Source organism: Colobus angolensis, unplaced genomic scaffold (genome assembly GCF_000951035.1).
Source record: "Colobus angolensis palliatus isolate OR3802 unplaced genomic scaffold, Cang.pa_1.0 Scaffold101, whole genome shotgun sequence".
Classification (NCBI taxonomy): domain Eukaryota; kingdom Metazoa; phylum Chordata; class Mammalia; order Primates; family Cercopithecidae; genus Colobus; species Colobus angolensis.
The window spans coordinates 5,416,571-5,439,708 of NW_012111031.1; the positions used below are offsets into that span (position 1 = coordinate 5,416,571).

At 39.0% G+C, this 23,138-nt stretch overlaps 1 protein-coding gene across 2 annotated transcripts in view; it reads left to right on the top strand.

Moving 5' to 3' along the window:
- The window catches only part of HTR2A (5-hydroxytryptamine (serotonin) receptor 2A, G protein-coupled), a 64,091-nt gene that overhangs the window by 15,128 nt on the left and 25,825 nt on the right, over positions 1-23,138 (top strand). The window lies entirely within an intron of this gene.

The window sequence follows — 23,138 nt, forward strand, 5'->3', positions numbered from 1 at the left end:
TTGTTTTTTTGTTTTTGTTTTTTTTTTTTTGAGATGGAGTCCTGGCCCTGTCGCCCAGGCTGGAGTACAATGGCGCCATCTCGGCTTGCTGCAACCTCTGCCTCCTGGGTTCAAGTGATTCCCTGCCTCAGCCTCCCAAGTAGTTGGGATTACAGGTGCCCGCCACCATGCCTGGCTAGCTTGTATTTTTAGTAGAGTCAGGTTTCCTTATGTTGGCCAGGCTAGTCTCGAACTTCTGACCTCAGGTGATTCTCCTGCCTCAGCCTCCCGAGTAGCTGGGATTACAGGCACCTGCCACCACACCCAGCTAATTTTTGTATTTTCATTGGAGACGGGATTTCACCATATTGGTCAGGCTAGTCTCAATCTTCTGACCTCAGGTGATCCGCCTATCTCGGCCTCCCAAAGTGCAGGGATTATAGGCGTGAGCCATCATGCCTGGCCAGAAGTGCTTTATTCTTTGTTAGTCTGTTGATTTGGCCTGGCTTATGGACTAGGAATTTCTTTATTCATTTGCTAAATATTCCTTCTAAGAGGAAGAGAAGGGACAGGGGATTTGTGTTGCTTCTGGCTATTTAAAGCAGAGGAACAACATCTGCATGCTGCCCCTTCGTGCCCACTCCCTGCCCTTGGGCTGCGTCAGGAGGCTGTATGCTCTTGAGGCTTCCACTCTCTCCAGATCAGTCTTTTCTGGGCTAAAAGATAGGAATCGTCACCATGCGAGGAGCTAAGGTGGATCTTCTGATCAGTTTATTATCACCAGCATCCTGTGTCCTAGTATCCTACTCCTTCATTGGCCTAACCAAATCCCAACCAGGATGGCTCTGACAAACCAGCCTTTACTGTTGCTATACTCAAGTAACTCAGACCTGCTGGAGAAAATTCCACTCCATGAATTGGGCACACACCTATCTGTGGTTTCCAACCTCAGCTAGAACCTCTTCTTCATTGCTATCAGTCCTAAATTTGCTCTTGGATTTTTTTCTTTTTGATATAGGGTCTTACCTGTCACCAAGCTGGAGTGCAGGGGTGTGATCACGGTTTCCTGCAGCCTCAGTCTCCCATGCTCGTGAGTTACTCCCATCTCAGCCTTCCGAGTAGCTGGGAATATAGGTGCACATCACCACATCTGGCTAATTTTTGTACTTAATGTAGAGATGGGCTTTCAATGTGTTGCCCAGGCTGATCTTGAACTCCTGGGCTCAAGCAATCTTCCCACCTCAGTCTCTCAAAGTGCTGGGATTACAGGCATGAGCCACTGTGCCAGGTAGTGGATTTTTTTTAGATTTTTCTACTTACATCCTTTTTATAGCTTTTGATTGCCACTGTCTAAGGCAGATAACCATTTCCCATTCTTCCCCAAGAAAAGACCATCATGCACAATTGTTTTTTTCTACTCCCATCATCCAATTGTACCCCTGATCTTCTGTACTTCCTGTCTCTACCTCCTGTCCTTCCCAAGAATTTGATTTCTCTCCATCTCTCTTCAACTTGTGTTAATTTCCTCAAGATTTTGCCCTTGCTTTTTCCATTTTGTCACCTCTCATTCATATCTTAAAGCAACATTGTCTGCAGCCTCCTTCCCTTTTATTGTTCTTGTCAAGATCACCAAGGCCTTCTGCATTTCCAGTTGAACCCAAAAGACTATTTCAATAATTTATTCAGGTAATACACAAATACATTCTCAACATGAAAGAATCAAACAGCTCAGGACTATAGAGAATAAAAGTGAAGTTATCCTTCATCCCTCTCTCCCTCTCTGGATCAGCACCCACAGCTCTTGCATTAACCTTGAACTATGCTGTTCCTCCCCAGCGCAGAGCATAGGTAGGAGAGGACCACTGCCAAGCAAAGCTCCCTCAGATTTCAGCCCTTGGAGAATGCCCCTCAATTCCCATCCCTGGGTATATCCTTTGATCCTGCATTTCATGCTGATTCCTCAAAACCCTGCTGACATTTACTGCAGTTTCTTATATTTATTTTTGTCCTTTCTTCAAGTTCTGTTTCCCTCTAAACCAGATCCCATCTGCTCTCTTCCAGAAATCCTGCCATCATTTAAAAAATACTAATAAAATGACATTTTCTTTTTGGGAATTCTGTTTTTATTCTTTTGTATCATTAAACAGAATTTTAGGGGTGAGGTAGTATAAACCTGTGCTCAGATACTATCTTGGTCTACAAAAACAGAATCGTATGTGTATACATACACATATATGCACACAATCATCTACTGTTACTGTTTAATCCAGTTTTTTGATTCTGTGGATTGATGTCTTCACATCTATCTTCTTCCTCAGCTCCTTCCCACTCCCTAGATCTTCTTCCTCTGTGGCTTTTGCAGACTCCTTTTCTTCTCTTCCTTAAATGGTATTATCCTCCAGGGACCCATTCTCTACCTTCTCATTTTTTATTCTTGCTTCTGCTGGGTCCTTTTTCTTTTCATGGGTTCAGCTAGTAGAACACTGACAAACTGCTTAATCCACATCCTAGCATGAAGTGCTTCCTAGGGCTTCAACCCCCTGCATCCAACTACTTGATGGACACTTGTAGCCAGAAGTTCCCCAGACTTCTTAGGTGAAAATCTCTACTCATTGTCTGCCTGTTTCTTCTCCTGAAGTCTGTCTTAGCATCGGCCATCAACATCTACTCAGCCCATTAGACTCACAGAATTCCTCTCCTCTTCCTCACCTCCACATGCAAGTAGTTGAGTGGTTCTTTTGTTTTTAACTTATTCACTGTTCCCTAGTCAGTTTTCTCCTCCCAGTCAGCCCTCATCATCTCTCTCTGGTGCTACTGCAGACATTTCCCTGTCCACAGGATGGTTGCTCTCATTCTCTACCTTGCCACTGAAGTGAGCCATATGAAACAGGTGTAACTAAATCACTCTTCTGATTGAAACTCTTCAGTGTCTCTCTTGCCCCATAAAGTACGGATCCTTAAATGAAAGGCATGAAGTCCCCATAAATAAGGTCCTGGTCCATACCTCTATTTCATCTCTTACCGTGTATTGCCTCACCTTTTATTCTCCAGCTACAATAAATTTCCCGTCATTCTCATGTCATTTCACTCCTACACTTCCATTTCGTAATCTTCTACTTGAAAAGTCTTCTCATCCTCTTGCCTAGCTGCCTTCTACTTTTCTACTTTCCTATGATTTTGGTATCATCTCTTTCAGGAAGACTTCACATTTCCCCTTTCCTCTATAAAGGAGGTACTTGGTCTGCTTTGATTCTTCCAAAACCCCTCCATATCTCTATCTTTTCACATATTCAATTGTAATCATTAGTTTATTCCCATACTAGGTCACAAATTTTCAGAGAGCAAGGAATGGAAAGCAAAGCGGAAAATGTACTTCATCTTGAGTACAAACTATGTAATAGAAAATGCCTATCCAGGTTCGCCTGCATACAAAAATTAGTTTCTGGAGTGACTCTGCAGGCACTTTAAAAAAAAAAAAAAATTTGTTTCCTTATGCCCTTGGTTTCAAAAGTTTTAGATTACTTTCCCCATACGGTACTTTAAATAAAAGCCTAACCTTTATATAAGAATAAACTACTTTTGTCTGTCTACTTAATACCACCATGTTGTAATTAGAAAAGCCTAGTTAGTAAGGTCTGTTTAAAAAAAAAGAGCTGTTGAGCTGTTGATTTATTTTGAATTTCTCCCCAACTCCGCCTGCTCCACCAAGCTGGTGAGCTTTAGTTTCAGATTGAGATTTCCTCGGGAAGCTTGCAAGAATCGTTCTCATCTGAGTTCTGCCATAGAGGAATACACATATCATCTCAGGGCAGTTTTTTTGTTCTTTAAATGTGATGCTTTTGGAAAATATATATAAGAAGGGGTATAATACAGCTTCTAGAGGCCTTGTGGGTCTCACCCTAATGGCTACTCATTAGTGGAGTCCCCACATTTCACAGTCTAGGCATCAACTTAAGTTTAGATTACTATGTTTTCCCCTTAATCCAGAGATGATTGCACTCTGGGAAGTTGGCTTATATGACTCAAATTACAATAAACTCACTTATTTAAAATGAATGTAATAGGAACCCATTTTCCTGGATCCATTCACCTGCAGGGGACACACCTTTCTGGTAAGAGAATCTTCTCAGCTGGTCATATTAAATGGTAGTGCAAAGTTAGTAAGGGTCCACAGTGGATAACGGACTATACAAGCATAGGGGGGACACAGTGAGGATTCAGTGAACAAAAAGTATCTAGCAAAAGGGTTTGACAGATCCATTCTCATCAACTTTTGTTAAAAATATGAATCAAAATACAAGCACGCAGCAAATGGCTAGCAACTGAATGGAGCAACTGCTAACTCTAAGAGAAAGCAGAATCTGCCATTATAATAAAAATGCAGAGAACTCTGACAAAAATTGGGGATCCGAGATGGTTGTGTCAAGAGGGAGATGCTTGAGTTGAACCTTGAAGGATGGGCAGAATTTCAACAGTGAAAATGGAGAATAGGCCAGAACTTTTGGAGATAGAATATGGAAAAAAGGTATTATGATATGGCTTGATAAGCAACAGATTGAGATATATGAACTTAGATGTTCTTTAAAGGATATTTTTGTAACTCTATAACATTGATGAATCACCATTTTCCACTCTAGGGATATTTATGATTAGATAAGCAATCAGTTTTCTAAAATCAGAATGTCTTCTCCCCTGGAAAGAATGCTGAAGACTTTTTAGCTGTTATACTCATCTTTTTCAGTATTTCTTGTCAATCATCAAAATTGTTATAACATATATTACTATTACAGTTCCAAAATTAGCACCTGCTTTCTCTAGTTGTGCTGTGGGTATTTGTTTTTGATTACTTTTGGAGAGCCATTTTGGAGTCCTGGATGAACAGGGAGCCACGTTTTTAATCAGAAACATTTTCAAAACGTTTCTTCTGAAGAGTCACTTCTAGGAAGATTTCTGTAGGTGAATATTTTCATCCATTTTATGTTGATCTTCCTTGGCTCATTTCAGAACGCAGCATTTTTCTGACCTTTCCTTGAATTCTAGGGCCCTGTTTAAGGGTCTATAATAGCTTTTGTTTTAACCAGGAGGAGCTGAGAAACATGAAGTATAGTGGCACTTTAAAAAGTGATGCCTTCAAAGCCAATTATCTGCTGTCTTTTAAAATTAATTTTAATTATTAATAACTGATTTCATGAGTTAGGACCATTAGCTATAGTGACATGTAAAGATGAACAAAACCTTTTGCTCAATTTATATTAGCATGTGTCAATAAGAACCTTTAGGGTAACAATCATGAATGCTTGCCATTCTCTGCTTTTTAAAAGGTCTTTAAAAATGGGAATTGATTTTTCTCCTACCTTTCCCTATTTTCTGTGGGGGTGGATTCATGATTCCTTTTCATATTTCAAACTTTTTAAAATCCCAAATGAACTATAAAGGTTTATATGAGTGACATTTGCAGGCTACATTCCCATAATTTATACATTGTGCAATTAATTCCAACTGTACATATGATTCAAGGAAACCACTCAGATTATACATTTAATAAAGAACTTTTGGAGATAAGTTGTTACAGAAATCAAAGGTCTGTCTACTCAGGGGTAGAGTAGACCAATTAATCCATCTGTCTTTGATAAGGGCAGATGGATTTTCTTTTTCTAATAGACCAATTAATCCATCTATCTTTGATAAGGGCAGTTATGTATTAAAGTTGTTTCATCTGAGAGAAGATATTCAATCCTGTCTGGTATAAAGGGAGTTGATCCTCATTTATTGGCTGTGCTTCAAGCACTGTGGTTTTATGTCTACTATTTCTACCTTAGGCGCAGTCTTCTGAATTCCCCAACCACACACCTGTGACTTCTTCACTCAAAGGAAAAGAGGTTCCTTTTGTGTTTCTCAGCAACTCTAACTCTCCAACACATTTCCTATACCAGTCCTCAAGAGTTCTACTGTAGCTCCAACCATTCTGTTCAGGCATCAGGATTCCTAATGTTGATGGAGCCATTTTGTGTTAGATGCCAGGGATGGCAAGACACCAACCTTACCCTTCCATTGTTTGTATCTGTTTAAACAGAGATGCTTCCTAGACAGAATGCCAGAGAGTATCTATTGGTTTCTCTCTGAAAACCATGCATCAGTGTTCCTGACCTACGTGGGAGAAAACAAGTATGTGTACATATATTTAACCATAAATAGGAACTCGATTATATTGGGTGAAGGAACGAATGAATAAATGAGAAGGCAGGGAAAAAGAAACAAGAGGGATAGGGAAATAGAAGGAAGAAACATGGTTCCCTGAGAGGCCCTTGTGGTTTTTCCCTGATAGCAAAGTCATTTTTATACTAGGATGCCAGCCTGTGCTCGCCTTTTTACACCCGCGACCTTACTTGGCAAAGTACAGCAAATGAGTTTAGATGATCATCCCCGTGGTAGCTTTTTCAATATTTTCAGATTTGATGTCTGTTTCCATGGAAATAGTTTTGGCAAGGCTGGTTGTAGACAGAAGCTAAGAATGAGAGACATACCATAAGAATTTCACGTTCCAATTGTCAGGCAAAAGCTGAAAGTCGCACTTTTGTCTTTTCAATAACTTCGTGCTTTAAACTCAGCAGGAGAGAGTTTTATTAATTCCAGCAAGAAATATTTTCACTATATTAATGAGGTTTCATTTTTGACTGTTTACATTTCTCATAAAAGTGAAAGCAATTATGGGAACAGTGTTAATAGGGAATTTTCCTCAGGGAAATGAACTTCTTTTAGATTCTGGTTATGGCCTTCAGAACTCTCCCCCTCTAGCCCTTTCCTCAGTGAACTGCCTTAGCCAGCACTTGCTCACCTGCCTATGTTTGGGGACATTTGAATGAAAGACAAGAATATGACTGAATTGTGAAAGTGAAGTGTTTCTGAACATCCAGACTAACCATTCTCAGACAAGTTTGAAAGTAAAATAGAAGCAAAAATAATCACTCATAACTGAAGATCATTTCACCTTTGAATGAGAATTTGTTTCTGAAGGCTAACTTTTCTAGGCAAAGGAAACAATGGCAGTGGCCGGGTGCGGTGGCTCATGCCTGTAATCCCAGCACTTTGGGAGGCAGAGGCAGGTGGATCACCTGAGGTCAGGAGTTTGCGACCAGCCTGGACAACATGATGAAACCCTGTCTCTTCTAAAAATATAAAAAATTAGCTGGGCATGGTGGCGGGCACCTGTAATTCCAGCTACTGAGGCAGGAGAATCACTGGAACCTGGGAGGTAGAGGTTTCAATGAGCTGAGATCACGCCATTGCACTCCAGCCTGGGCAACAAGAGCAAAACTCCATCTCAAAATAATAACAACAATAATAATAATTACTGGGAAATACGTATTCTCAGGGTCCATTCCCAGAGAATCTGAGTAGGAACTAATGGGAAGCCCAAAAATTGGAACACTCTGAGAAGCACTGCCTAAACTATCCGTTTAGGATTGGAGCAGACTTCTAACATCTACTCATGAATTATACTGCATGTACACTTTAAAGTTCAGGGCTTTTGTATATAGAGATGCAAGATATTAAACTAATAAAGATGCAAGGTATTAAACCAATGTTTTCATGTGTCGTTTTTGCACGTATACTTGTTAATGTTAGCACTTCCATTAGTAGTATACAGAGTGGTCAAATAAACAGACATAACAAATCATAATTGTAGTCCAACTTAGACATAACAAGTCTATCTAATCTCGTATATAATTGATACAACTATAGAAGAGAAGCTAGCCTGTAACTCCAAAGTTATTTTTCATGATAATTACTAATTGAGATGCAATGTATTAAACCAACGTTTTCATATATCCTTTTTGCACATGCGCTTGTTAATGTTAGCACTTCCATTAGTAGTATAGAGTGGTCAAATAAACCATGCAATACAGCATGCTAGATTTTTAACCTCTCAAGGACAGGGGCTATGTCTTATTTGTCTTTGACTTCCTCACCACTAGTAAAACAGGTGCTTAATAAGTGCTAAAACTGGCCATTGATAACCAATTCTGATTTCCTTAAGCAGGTGCACATCACTTTCTTATAATTTTCTCTCACATTATCTTTGATTTAAAGTCTACACTTAAGTGTAGTTTTCATTCCAAATTAGTCAGAGTAAAAAAGTACCTTCTCAGATTTGAAAGAACACCATGGTATTTTAAAGATATCACTGTCCATTAATAAGATATTTATCAGAATTTAAAGAGGAAAAATAAAAGACACAACTAATTTCCATGGCGGTCCTCTGAAACAGTTCAGAAAATCACATCTTATGCGGGATTTGTCTAGAATGAAATGACATTTTGATAATTCTTTCCAGCTCTATAATTCCATTTTCTACTGTTGCGTTTCAATACCTAAAATTGTCAGCAAGCCTCTGAACAAAGATGCTTTTGTCCTGTTGGCAAAAGATTCTACTTCTAAGTTTCCACGTGACCCGCAGAGCCATACGCCGAGCCAGTTGGGTGTCAAAAACGCAGAGAAAGATACTGAAACCTCTTACTGGCCTGACCAATACATGCAGTGTTATCTGCAACTCATGTCTCTGTGTGCCCACCTGGAGAGTTTAGTAACACTTTGTAATTATTTTGAAATTGGGTTGGCTCTTCATGTAATAAACTAAATCCTAGACCCTATTGAAAGAGTAATGCTAAATAATGTATTTTCCAAATTGCTTGTTTATTTTCTTTTTCCATTGTGGATAAGTATAGGATAGAAAAACTGTTTAGTTAGCAGCCTGATCAGTGGCTCAGCAGCCTATAATAGTTAGGCAATAAAATTAGACCAAAAGAGAACTGATGGACCAAAAGGGGTGGTTTTTTCATCTAGTCTCTTGCTTCAAGTAGAATTGAATAATCATAAAAGGAGGCAATGTTTTCATTACTGATTTCACTTTTTCAAGTCAAAATTGACCCACTGAATTTATGGATTTGGAATAGCTTTTTCACAAGGATGGAATAAGAAATCTGAATCAGGTTGCATTTGCACTTCCACATTAAGCTTCTAGCATGTGCTGAAGTCCAACGACTGCTAAGTTGAAGTAATTCTCACAATGTCAGAAGGGATAATGGGTTCAGTTAATTTAGTACAAGTAAACAGCAATAAGTTAGCATCCTTTTGAAGTTATGTCTTCTAGCATCAAGCTCATGCAGGCATGTGTCTATGCTACTTGGTAATGTAGAGTTTGAGGATCGATAAGAAATTGCTCTGGGATAATGGTATGAGCAGAGTATTAAGACTCAGGCAACCTTGGCTACTGTCTGGCTTTTGTCAGCACATGGGCTATATATCTCAGTTTTTTCCTTTGTTAAAAGAACTTGGACTACTGAATTCCTAAGCTAATTTCAAACTATATAATCTGTTGAACCTTGAAATATTGGAGTTAAATAAGAATATTTAGTGAGATCCCAAGCAAAACTCATTGTGGAATTTCTTTAGCTTTTAACTTCTTTAAATCCCTGGCTTAGCTGTTATATCACTAATCACAGCCCAATTTAGACATAACAAATCTGCATGGTAAAACAGTATATAATGGATACAACTCTAGAATAAAGAGAAGCTAGCCTGAATCTCCAAAGTTATTTTGCACAATAGATAATTACTAATAGAGATGCAAGGTATTAAACCAATGTTTTCACGTATTCTTTTTTTTTGAAACCTGAATTAACAATAAAGCAACAGTAGTAGAAATGTTTTAATCGTAGCGCAACTGTTTTCATATTTTGTCTGCCACATACAACGTATCTTAGCAAAGTTGCAATAATGTCATATAGTGTTTTATGTTCTAATCCTTTCACATAACATTGTATTGTCAATGTATTTGCTTTTCTACATGGGCTTTATAGTGACTTTAATGCCTGCAAGTTATTCTCTCATATTGGTATACCACAATCTGTTAACTATTCTTCCAGTTCTGTTTCTAGTCTTGACCATTAAAAATAAAGTAGCATTTTCAAGACAGTAGTTAAGCATTTGATCTGATTTATTCTACCCCTACAGTAGTCTATATCTGTCCTTTTAGTTTCACTTGCCTGTAATTATCTCAGGTATGTTTACCTAGACCCCAATAATTTCTTCACTTTTTTGTTTTAAAAAATCCTTTATATATATATTTGCCCAATTTAGAATTCATGTTTTTAAAAGTCACAAATAAAGTCATATACTTTATGCAGTAAAATATATAATAAAGAATTTGCCATTTTAACCATTTCTAAGTATAATGGTTTAGTGGCATAAATTACATTCATGATCTTGTGCTACCATCACCACTACCTATTTCCAAATTTTTTCACCTTCACAAATTCTGTAACCATTAAGCAATAACTCCCCACTCCTTCCAACTCAACTCCCTGGTAACTTCTAATCTGCTGTCTCTTAATTCATCTCTTCTAGATATTTTATACAAGTATGATTATACAACATTTGTTCTTTCTATCTGGCTTATTTAACTTACCATACTGTTTTCAGGGTCTGTAGTATAGTGCATATCAGAACTTCATTTTTTAATGGCTGAATAATATTTCATTATATATATGTACCTCATTTTATTGATTCATCTGTTGGATATGTGAATTGTTTCTGCTTTTGACTATTCTGAATAATGTTACAATTCAGAGCACTGGCATATTAATAACTGAGTCCTTGTTTTTAATTCTTTGGGATATATACCTAGGAGTGGAATTACTGGGTCATATGAAAGTTCTACCTTTAACTTTTTGATGAACTATCAAACTTTTCTACAGCATCTGTACGATTTTACACTCCCACTATCAACATACAAGGGTTCTGATTTCTCCAAGTCCTCAACAGTATTTTCCTTTGATTTATTATAGCCATAATAGCATGTGAGAAGTGGTTATCTCATTGTGATTTTGATTTGCATTTCCCTAATGACTACCAAGGTTGATCATTTCATGTGCTTGTTGGTCATTTGTATATCTTCTTTGAAGAAATCTCTATTCAAATTCTTTGCCCAATTTTTAATTGGGCTGTTTTATCTTTTTGTTGAGTTTCAGAAATTCTTTATGTTCTGGATGTTAAACCCTTATCAAACATATGACTTGCAAATATTTTTTCTCATTCTGTAGGTTGTCTTTTCACTGTCTTGGTAATATCCTTTGATGCACAAAGGTGTTTAATAATGATGAAGTCCAGTTTATCTATTTTTCTTTTTTTTGCTTGTGCTTTTGGTGACGTATCTACTTCAATCACTTTGTATTCCTTTAATCTAATTTCCCTTTTTAGTCTCTTCAGATTCCTTAAGCTACTTTATCACCATGAGTCCAGTCACTGCTTATTTGATAATGTATCTGGAAATTTTAAAAGATGTTCATGAAGTTTTATTTAACACTTCTTAATAAGAATATTTTAATACATATTGAATTTGTGTGCCAATAGTGGCAGTAAATAACTTTTTTGTTCCACATTTAGAAATGACACTGTATAAGTAACTGGTGAATATAGAATATAGTTTATAGAGCACATTTAGATGCTTCAAGGATGGAAAATTGCCCTAGACTTCCTTCAGCAATTGCCCAAGGACAAATAATGGAAATGCTGCATACAGGATAAAATAGGAACTCAGCTGAACATAGGGAATTTCATATATACCCCCTGTGAGTAGGTTCTTTCAAAGAACTCTGTTTAATAGTAAAAATGATACATCTGTAAGGGTGCTAATTACCTAATTTTGAAGAAAAAAAATTAGCAGTATTTTGGGGAAATATTAGACACAGGTAATACAGTTTCTTGAGGTGGAGTTTTCTTTTGGTCCTATGAATGACCCCCTCAAATCTATGAACTTCTGAATAGTTTTACTTGTTCTTGGCAATTGCCTTTATCCTCAACAACCTTGTACAAATGTTAAATCTCCATACCAAGCTGTTAGAGCTTAACTTTCCACTTCATCTTCAGACTGCATTTCCAGCCATATAGCTGCCTTCAGTAATTCCATTCAGCTTGACCCTCTGACCCAGCTCTGGCAGTTTTGCACATCCAGGGATGCTGAGCTTTCAGATTATTTAAATGTTATGTGCCTCCTGAAGTTTGACCTTTCTAGGGAAAAGGTATTCCCATCACATCAGAAAGATGGAAAGAAAAATGTTTAAAAATGGAGAACGTCCATTAGTGATCAATTAAATTCACAATATTATCTAGATTTCCAGTTGCCTAAGGAAACCAGCTACTTAAGAATTAACTATCTCTTTGCAGTGGTGCTGGGACAATTGATGAACCATTCTATTTTCTGCTTTATAATCTGGGTACTTTGTACTTCACTCAGGACAAAAAGTTCTAGATTTCAGGAAATCCTGCCATAACTGATGTTTATATGGTTTATTATCAGTTCTTAAATATTCTCTTTAAAAAATCTCAAATCATAGATGTCAAGACTTAAAGGCAGGTTTTGGATTTTATTCTAGTTGCAGGCTAACACATTATCTTGCTGCAGTTTCATGGATGCTGGCAGAAGACATGAGACTCTTGGATCAGAGATTCACCACAGTACAATAGCCAGAGTATCACCACTTTCTTGCACTGGTTGTCCAAGTCCCAATTTTCACAGGGGGATGTAAAGAGGGCCACATGGCAACTACAGACACAGTGGATTGTATTACAGGAAAGAAAACTGAGCTGAACAAACCCAAATCTTCATAATGAGCAGGAAGCAAACCTGACCTTTGCTCCAGATGGAGACACTATCTCCATCTTGAAAGATTATTCACTGTTCGAAAATCCTTGAAGTGAGATTCTGGAGAAATTAGCAACTCAGATTTCCATGTAGAATTGGCTAATAGTTTTGTATATTACATACACATATGCACCAAGCTATCTCATAATATTGCTACAAATTCATAGTAAATGGTGGAACAAGACAGATTCAAATTGAAAATGATCCCTTTCCTGAGATGCTTTTAACTTGTCAAGATATTTGGGATAAACTTCATTTTCCATGATGAAGAAAGTCAGCATCAGCCTTTAAATGTAAATAAGTATTTGGCACCTAGCACATAGTAGGCATTTTACAGGTAACTTATCTCTAGGTGAGGGTCAACAACCAATTTTTATTTTCAGGTTTCTCTGTCTTATTTCTGGACTTAAACTTGGAGGGTTCTTCACAGATAGGTACATGCCTTATTTCCTTCAAGCCTTTGCCCAAATGTCTATTTCTCAGTGAGGCTTATCCTGATTCCCCCACAGAAACCATGTTCTCGCTCATCTATTCCCCATCCAGTTTACCAAGCTTTATTTATCTCCCTCACTTACCACTTTTTGTGACAGAGTTTCGCTCTTGTCATCCAGGCTAGAATGCAGTGGTGCAATCTCGACTCACTGCAACCTCTGCCTCCCAGGTCAAGCAATTCTCCTGCCTCAGCTGCCCAAGTAGCTGGGATTACAGGCACATACCACCACACCCAGCTAATTTTTATATTTTTAGTAGAGACTATGTTTCACCATGTTGGCCACGCTGGTCTCAAACTCCTGATCTCAGGTGATCCACCCACCTTGGCCTCCCAAAGTTCTGGGATTACTGGCATGAGCCACCATGCCCAGCCTACTTTTTACCTTCTGATGTGTTATATAATGCATTTATTATGTTTTATTTTCAGTTCCTCTTGCTGAAAATGTAAATTCCATGAGGGTAGAGGTTTTTAGTCTAGTACACTGATGACTCTTCACTTCCTAACACAGTATCTAGCTCAATATTTGTTAAACGAATGGGAATGGGAAAACTAAGTTTCAAAGAGGCTAAGTACCTAGTCAGAATTTTGCAATTAACAAGGCAAGTCTGGGACTCAAAGCCAGGTCTTGTGACTTCAAGTGAATTACTATTTACACTGTGTACCACTTACATTCCTCAGCTGCTCTCTCCCCTAAGGCCTGAGTTCATTGCACAGCCCCTCAGGCAGTACAGGCTAGCTCTGCAAAGGGGCTGATAGACCCCTAGGACAGGAAGCAGGTAGAGAAGGGAGGAACCATGAGGCCAGGCTGAGGCTGAAGGGCAAGTCAGCTTTCTCGGTAAGCCTATCGGGAAGCTTATTGCTTAATCTAACTGAATCTGTGTGGGCCTGCCTCCTGGGCTAATAGCACAGATGCATTGCTCCAAATCCTATAAATGGGAATTGTCAGAAGTCTAATCTCTCCAAGTCAGGACTGCAGATAGTAGTAGACACTTTAATAGGGAATTTTAACCTATAAAACAATTTATAAAATTCACGAATTAATCCTCTTATGATTCCCGGGATATGAGCAAGATAAAGATAGCAGAACTTGAAAATAATGAAATATGTGAAAAATACAGCAAGAAGTCTCAGGAGACGGCTGGAGAGAACCCAGAAAAGAGTACCTCGTCTCAAGCACACAAATGTTTCCATCACTGCCAACAACATCTAGGACCACTTCAACTGTAGTATCTGTACATCTTCCAATCGGTGATAAATGCTGATCAGTATCCTACACATGAGATTTCTCTCCAAATAGCACAGGCCTTGTAATATTTAAGTAAATGACCCCAAAAATCATCTTCCCTTGAATCATATAGTTCTATGCTGTGCAATACAGTAGCCACTAGCCATATATATTGCCATTTCATTTTTGTTTTATCAACTTAAATTTAACATTCAACTCCTCTGTCACACCAGCCACATTTTCAGTGGTCAGTACACACATGGCTGGTGGCTAGCGCACCGGGCAGTAGATACAGAACCCTTCCGTCACAGAAAGTTCCAATGGACATTGCTGCTCCAGGTACAGTCCAGGTGACACAGGACTGGTTTAGGTCAGCATCTTTACCTAGAAGAGCCAGAATTGTTTTGTATTGCTGTCTGTTGCTAGAACTTAAGGCTGAAATCTCTTATATTGCTTCTTTTCTGTTGATGAACTTTGAGGCATTGCTTCATTTCGTCCCGCCTTTCTAGGCATGTAATATTTCATTTTTTGTTATATACTCACTGACCTTAAATCCTCAACAGCTCAGCCTCTTTCCTATCATTTGCAGTCTTTCTCAGCTAGCTGACACATGAAGTTTAAGATAGTCTACTTGCTGTTATCTCATTATTTGAGATACCAAAAATCCTGTAATTTAAACTAAAACTGCCGAGCATTATCAGTGATAATCCCAGGAAGTGAGTGAGGAGGAGTGGCAAAACATGTTCTAGGGTGACTCAGCAAGATCTGGAGGAAGGAGAATCAGTTTTGATATGAATGGTTAAGCCTTAGGCAATAAAGCTAATGTTAACATCTGCTGGAGTTTTAGGGACGTATTTTAAGAGCGTGTGAAATATATCTAAAATCAATATGAGGTTAGGTTGGGTAAATTTAAAGACAAAATCATCTTCCAACCTAAAAAAAAACCCTTTTTATATAGTAGAGAAAGAAAGCAGCTTTATTATTGAATAAACATAAAACAGAATGTGATACACATACAGGGAATCCACTGAGGGATTGCAAAGACAAATCTCACTCGTTTATACAGCCAAACAGATGCATCCTATTACACAGGCATTCTCTAGATAAACAACTAGCCGGTCCTCAAATAAGAATTTGACAGCATCATGTGCTTCACATAGTTCATCCTAAATATACCTGGTAATTGGGGTGACCATCTGTGTTAGCTAATTAGTGTCATATAAAGGGAAAAACAAACTTCTCATGTCTTAATGACAAGAAGTAGTTTTGCAACTTGGAGGAAGAGGCTCCTCGGAAATTTAGGCTCCTACCTACTTAACGAAGCCGCAAGATAGGAGTGTTGTCTCCTTTGTGTCAGAGAGATGGCTCCTTGGTCCTAGAAAATGACACTCCTGGCTTGTAAGACCTGCAAGGGCCTTTTAAAATATTTAAAATATTTTTCATCTCAAAGAGCCAAAGAAAGAATTTATAATTAGAAGGATTTTATGAACTTTTAAGTTCAGGGGTACCTGTGCAGGTTTGTCAACGTAGGTCAACTTGTGTCATGGCACAAGTTTGTTGTACAGATTATTTCCTCACCCAAGTATTAAGCCTAGTACCCATTACTTATTTTTCCTGATCATCTAACTTCCTCCCAGGCCCCACCCTCCGACAGGCCCTAGTTGTGTGTTGTTCCCCTATCTGTCCATGTGTTCTCATCATTTAGCTCCCACTTATATGTGAGAACATGTATATGGTTTAGTTTGCTAAGGATAATCATCTCCAGGCTCCATCCATGTCCCTGCAAAGGACATGATCTCATTTTTATGACTGCATAGTATTCTATGGTACATATGTACCACATTTTTCTTTATCCAGTCCATCAGTGATGGGCATTTATGTGGATTCCATGTCTTTGCTGTTGTAAATAGTGCTGCAGTGAACATAGGTGTGCATGTGTCTTTATAACAGAATAATTTATATTCCTTTGGGCATAGATCCAGTAATGTGATTGCTGGGTCAAATGATATTTCTGCCTCTAGATCTTTGAGGAACCACCACACTGACTTCCACAATGGTTGAACTAATTTACACTCCCACCCAACAGTGTATAAGTGTTCCTTTTTCTCCACAACCTCGCCAGCACGTTATTTACTTCTTAATAATCACCATTCTGATTGGCATGAGATGGTATCTCATTGTGGTTTTGATTTTCAAATGATCAGTGATGTTGAGCTTTCTTCATATGATTGTCTTTTTCTTTTTTTTCATTTTGAGGGAGTCTCACTCTGTTGCCCAGGCTGGAGTGCAGTGACAGCTTACTGCATAGCTCGCGGCAGCCTTGAACGCCTGCTAATTTTTGTATTTTTTGTAGAGATGAGGTGCTGCTCTGTTGCCCAGAGTGGTCTTGAACTCCTGGGCTCAAGCAATCCTTCCACCTCAGCCTCCCAAAGTGCTGAAACTTATAGGTGTGAGCCACCACACCAGGCCAATTACAAGTTCACAAAGGAGAATGCTCTAAGAAAAGAGAACTCTTCTTCTTATTCTCTTTGTATTTTTTGAGCATCAGAGCTATCACACTGGGTTCTCTTATTTTTAAAAGAGAGTTAAGCCTTTTATTTTTCAAGTATATTTGCCCTTATAGTCTTCATAAGAAATGAAGAGTTTTGTATAACCATTTATACTTTCACCTTATTTAACTAATTTTGAATAATTGTTGAGAAAATAAGTCTGAATTAAAGAGTCAAAATTACAGTTTATTTCAGATCAATTTTGATTCTCCAATGCACATGGTAGCTAGTGTTATACCAGAAAGAATATCAGCGGGTGGAGGTCCTTGAGGTATCTTGAGGATTACATTAAAATGTTTTACAATTAGTGATTTAAGTCATTTACACAGAAATGACTGGCAAGTGCCTGAAAAGTCTAAGCATTTTAATTATCTCCCTATAATTGTATACCATTGTAGAACAAATAGCATTTTATAGGTAGTGCAAATATAGTATCTTTCTACATGTTCTGACAATAGTAGCTTTCAAATAAAGTTTTATTATATGAACCAGACATATCACAAGCTATTTATTATCAGCTAGAGGGCACTTCTAGAGCTACGTAAGTTATAAGTTGTCTCACAGAGCTCATTTAGCAGAAGCCACTAACAAATGCGATCTCCCAAGTGAGCGGTCAGCCGGTTGTGGTTTTCCTGTTTCTCTTTTCTGTTTCTGGATTTTCTTATGGGACAGGAGGGGCTCTATGTTCCCCAAAGTCACCTTTTATCTATCCCAAAATGGATTATACAATACCCTTCCCCCCTGGCTAACTCTATTGTTTTTGTTTTATTAAACTTGATAGCAAAATATAACAGATTCCCTAATGCATTCATTTCCATAGAATAGGCCCTCATGTTACACAGTTCTTACCTTTGCACGCCTGGATTGTGATACCTACCACACAGTAAGCTCTTAGTGATGAATGTGATGTATATAAAAAACATTTTAAAAGGAATTACATGCTTTGAACTATCTCCTTTCATGTATAATACACTTAAGCTGATTGATTCAAAATCACATACGCGTTTCCTATATGCTGTGTACTGACTGTTGGGGTTAAGTACACTTACAGAAGTTATAGTAACTTCATTACAATAGATCTGGCAAGGAACTTACTCATATCTGGTTCTCTATTTTACAAAGTTGGACAGAGGTTATTGAGGTCCACAGCTAATTTCTTATGTAAGAAATTAACGGGATCCTAGACCACTGACCCAGAAACTGAAGGATAGGCAATAGCAAGACAGAATCTATTTCTATCTTATAAACAAGGTGGTTATCTCCATGTGCATCCAATATTCCTCATTATCTAGGGTTCTTTTGCAATATAGAGAGGCGTTAGGAAACCAAAACTGACTTTAGTTTGGGAGTTACTGATCCAAAAAGTTTTGGCAGTCAAGGTTAGTTAAGCTACAGAAGGGCTGTCCTCTTGGAAGCTGTAAGATAGGCAAAAATGATCTCTTCCAACTCTTGGGAGTGCCATTTTCCCTCTCCCAAACACTAATTGCTCTGAAATAATCCACTCCTCAAAACTTTTGTCCTGACAGAATCTCTATTTAGGCAAAGGTATTAGTTGATAAGCCTAATGAGTTCTCAGTTATTGCCTCTTCGGAAGTGTTTGCATTTTAAACAGAAACCAGTAAGTTCAAAATGCTCGACAGATCCAAAGAAACAAATATTTGATGGGAAAACCAGGAAGGTGAGGGAAACAATCTAAGAACAGGCCTTTCCAATGTCTCCCAAACTGTCTCCCAGAAGCAACTGTACTCCTTTGCCCACAGCTGGTTCCACTCAAATGAAATTGGGTTGGTGTTTCTTGTTGCTGGGTCATGTCTGAAGGTAATGGACATTAATAATGGCTTTCAGGATAAGGGAAGTAAAATGCTTACAATCTAAAATTATGTGAGAAGAAAGCTGCTAACCAATGAATTTTTAGGAGAAAAAAAGTAAATCACTTCTTTTGCACTTCAGTCCAAGTTTACAAATATCAGGAAGGCTAGCACAATAGAATTGTCTTATTTCTTCTCCTGTTCTTGCCTCTGAGCTTTTCTCCTCATTCCCCTCTGAACCTACCTGCTTTCCATTTATGATTTCAGTTCAATTTCCTACCAGCTATTATGAGATAACTAGGACCTTTAAAGAATAAATTTATATTTTCCCACTTAGTCAGCTTTCCATTCCTGCCTACAACAAAAACATCTGGTGAGTCTAATTTTAAGTAATCAACCTTTTCAGTATGGTGATGAAGAGATATATATCTGAATTTGCATTTCATTTGTGGAAATTCTGCCTGGGAGCCATTCATTTTTCATCAAGCTCCCTGTGCTTTACATTACTCTCTCCCTCACCTTTTCCCTGTGGTCAACCTGCCTGAGTAAACAGCTCTGTTTCGCTGGTCTCAAGCTCTGCAATGTAAAACTATTAGCAAATCTTAATAGTAACCCATCAAATTTCATTATTTCAGCAATGCAATCTGTCAAGGTCAGCCACTGATGGCTGTTAATGGCCACTTTGTTGATAAATCGGGGGTAACTGCTATAATATTCATTTTAAGCAAATAAAATGTTCTGATTAAGAATTCATTCTGCCCAGTTGGAGTCCAATTAAGCCAGCTTCTGGATGGAGGCTCACCCAGGATCTCTCCACTTAAGGAATATATTCGCAGTTGAAGTCTGACTTTTTTCAATTAAGCTCTTCTCTCTCCTTGGAAGAGATAAAACTTTGTCTTCAATCCAAAAGAACATAAAAGTGATTGTTCTGCAATCCTCCCTTGCCACAGATCTCCCTAACTCCTAACCCTGACACAAACATGTTCACACAGACCTCCCCATCTGTTTACCCTACCTGAGGTTATGGTTTTACTTTAATATGAACTGAACTTGTTCATAATTAGCCATAGGGATCTTTCCCTATGTTACTCTATGTCATTATTATGGACGTTTCCACATATTACATAGCAACAGAAAGTAGACTCTGGGTTTGATTTAGAAGTCTAGGCAGGTATGACCTTCAAAATATTTACCAACCTGTACAGCACAGATACCAACCAAGGTGAACAAACACAGGCCTCAGTACCAGAGCTAGTGCACACTGGGCCAGGTGTTAGGCCTTAAGTTGTGGGTTGAGGAAAATTCTGAGAATTCCCTGAAAAGGGCAAATAGAATAAGTAAGGGCTGGGGGACTTCCAGGGCTCTGAGCAGAGGTTATTGATTTAAGTATGGAAGGAGTTTGAATTTTACCAACCAACATAGCCATAAATATGACACTGGCTAAAAAGAGCCTTGAGAACAGGAATCTCGACTGTTCTCTAGCTGTGAACTTAATTAGTATTTATAGGATGGTGATATGCCAGGGCATAAAGCTGCCACTGGCTATACCTGGGTAGAAGAAGCAAGCACAGTCTTCACCTTGTATCAGTCCATTCTTGCATTGCCATAAAAACCTGAGGCTAAGTAATTTATAAAGAAAAGAAGTTTAATTGGCTCATGGTTCTGTAGGCTGTACAGGAAGCATAGCACCTTTGGGGAAGCCTCAGGAAACTCACTCGTGGCAGAAGGGGAAGCAGGCGTGAATTACATGACCCAGAGCAGGAGGAAGGTGAGGGAGGTGCTACACACTGGTAAACAACCAGATCTCCTGATAACTCCCTCATGAAACAGCACTAGGGGGATGGTGCTAAACCATCAGAAACCACCCCCATGATCCAATCACCTCCCACCAGCCCCACCTCCACACTGGGGATAATAATTTGACAGGAGATTGAGCAGGGACACAGATCCAGACCATATCAACCCTCAAGGACCTTATAATCATAGTGGGAGGAGAAGAATAAATATGTAAATAAAAATATACTTTTAAGCTGATGAAGTGGTATGGATGACAGGACATAGTGTGATGATAGTAATAACGGGACCTGTCTGGAGAAGGTATTCAGGGAATGCTTTTCTGACCATTTTTTATCTCAGCTGAAACGAAGAATGAGTGGAATCAGCCATGTGATAGCATCTTGAGGGCTTGTGCAAATTATAGATACTTCTCATCAACAGAAGATTTTTAATATCTCATTATTTGGGAAAGAGATCCCTGCAAATACTAGTTATATTTTGTCAATTTTTAACATGTTGAATATGTTTCTTTCAAAAACTAAAGTAGTTTTGCAAACAGAACTAATTCCCAAGCCTTGATATTGAAAAAAAGGGTAAAGTGATGCCACATTTTTCACTGCGGGTGAAAGTAATTAAAATTGCTGTTTCTTGCAGGAATCAAGAATTCGAATGTCTTCGTGACTCATGGTTTTTCAATTGTAAGATCAGGGTTTATGGCGCATCTGCCCTGCTTTTCTCAGATCTGTACCTTGCCATTCCACCTCTGAGATGGGTAGTGCCCATCTCACCAAATGGTCCACCATCAACCTTGCCATCTTCCTCAACTCCCACATTTAGTCCACGGCTATAGCTGTCATTTCTGCCACCTCAATATCCCTGAAATTCATTCCTTCTTCCTCACCCTCTCTGTTCAGCCTTAGATTAGGACCTGATCTTTTGAGGGGCATAAAATTAGACTATTTTAGCTGGTCTGATTTATTCCCATTTCCAGTTCACACTCATGCCAATGCCAGTCTAATTTCCAAAACCCAAATATGATCAGGTTTCTCGTCTGTCTGAAATATTGTATTAGCTCTATCTCATTCCTTAGGCACAAAACATGACAGGCAGAGCCCATCAAGAATTGTTCCTGGCCTTTCATCCACACCCTTCTGTACTATCTGCAATTCCTCATGGCATTTTAGTCTCACCATCATTCCCCAGCTTCCAAGCATTTCCTGCCACACCCCCTCCCACTACTCTTCATCCTTCAAGGCAGCTCAGTACTCCTTCCTGGAATCCCCTACCCTGAGAGCTATCTGAGTGAGGGGTCATCAGATTCAGGTACCTGTTTTCCAAGCATCTCTGCTTGGGTATATTGTATGTATATCCAAATCAGTACGTCTAAAACTCAATCGTCACCTTCTCGGCAAAACTTGCTTCTCTCCAAGTTCTCAAGCTCCACTGGGAGGTACCACTCTACAAAGCTAAACTCTTAACTTTCATTTTCTTACTTGCACCTCCACCCAAACAATCACTAAATCCTGCTGATGCTCCCTGCCACTATCTTAGGAGTCTCCCACTTTTGTCCCCAGTGGCACTGTTTCTCATTTCTCACATTGATTACTGAAGCAGCCTCTTTACTGGTCTAGTTTCCCTCTAATCCTTCCACCACACAGTCAGGCCATCATCTGAATATTTCCATTCTCTGCTTAAAGTTATTTAGTAGCTTCTTATTGCCCTCAGGGAAGAGGTAAATCTTCTCCATGTGGCTTGCAAGGCCCTTTGAGATGTGGCTGCTGCCTCCCTCTCCAGGTTCCTCTCTGCAGGATCTTTACCTCCTATCAAATTACTTTCAGCTCTTATATGCTGTGCTTTCTTGCCTCCAGGGCATTTATTTCATTTGTCTGGATAAGCCCTTCGTGTTTTTGAGGCCTCAGCTATCACTTTCTACAGAAAGCCTTTTTGATCAGTTCTCAAATTCAAGTCAAATGCCCCTCCCTACTTATTATGGTCTGAATGTGTCTCCCCAAAATTCACAGGTAGAAATGTAATCATCAGTGTGATTATTTGGAGGTGAGTGCTTTGAGAGGTGGTTAAGTCATGAAGGCAGAGCTCTCAGGAATGAGATTAGAGCCTTTATCAAAGCGGCCCTAGAGAGCTGCCTTGGCCCTTCCACCTTGTGAGGATGCAGCGAGGAGGTGCCATTTATGAAACGGGCAAACCAACCCTCATTAGACACTGAATCTGCTGGTGCTTTCATCTTGGGCATCCCAGCCTCGAGAACTGTGGGCAATAAATTTTTTCTTTTTTTTTTTAAGATGGAGTCTCCCTCTGTCACCAGGCTGGAGTGCAGTGGTGTGATCTCAGCTCACTGCAACCTCTGCCTCCCAGGTTCAAGCAATTCTTCTGCCTCAGCCTCCTGAGTAGCTGGGACTACAGGGGTGCACCGCCGCCACCACCCCCAGCTAATTTTTGTGTTTTTAGTAGAGATAGGGTTTCACCAAGTTGGCCGGGATAATGTCGAACTCTTGACCTCGTGATCCACCCACCTCAGCCTCCCAAAGTGCTGGGATTACAGTCGTGAGCCACCGTGCCCAGCCAGCTATGAATTTCTATTGTTTAC